Genomic DNA, 360 nt, shown 5'->3' on the forward strand with positions numbered 1-360 from the left:
ATCCTCCCGCCTTAGCCTCCAAGAGTGCTGGGATGACAGGCCTGAGCCTCCGCGCCCGGCCTGCTGAGGGCTCTCTTGCCGGCCTACAGCCTCTGTCTTCTCTCCACGTCCTCACGTGGCAACACAGAGAACTCACAGAGCAAGCTCTCCGGTGTCGTCTCTAAGGGCACTAATCCCATCCGGTCGGGGCCCCACCCTTACGACGTTGTCTAACCTTAATTCCTTCTCACTCCAAATACGGCAACACTGGGGGTTAGGGCTCCAACGTATGGATTTTGGAGGAACGCAGTCAATTGAGGTCTTGTTTTATGTCCTGCAGTAAGATTTCATAATCGATAGGATTTGTGATCGCATCCTTTG

At 54.2% G+C, this 360-nt stretch overlaps 1 protein-coding gene across 1 annotated transcript in view; it reads left to right on the forward strand.

Moving 5' to 3' along the window:
- The window catches only part of RAB7A (RAB7A, member RAS oncogene family), a gene marked incomplete at its 5' end in the record, with an annotated part of 18435 nt that overhangs the window by 5232 nt on the left and 12843 nt on the right, over nt 1-360 (forward strand). The gene's annotated exons all lie outside the window — the stretch shown is intronic.

Source organism: Propithecus coquereli, unplaced genomic scaffold (assembly GCF_000956105.1).
Source record: "Propithecus coquereli isolate 6110/MARCELLA unplaced genomic scaffold, Pcoq_1.0 Scaffold498, whole genome shotgun sequence".
Lineage (NCBI taxonomy): Eukaryota > Metazoa > Chordata > Mammalia > Primates > Indriidae > Propithecus > Propithecus coquereli.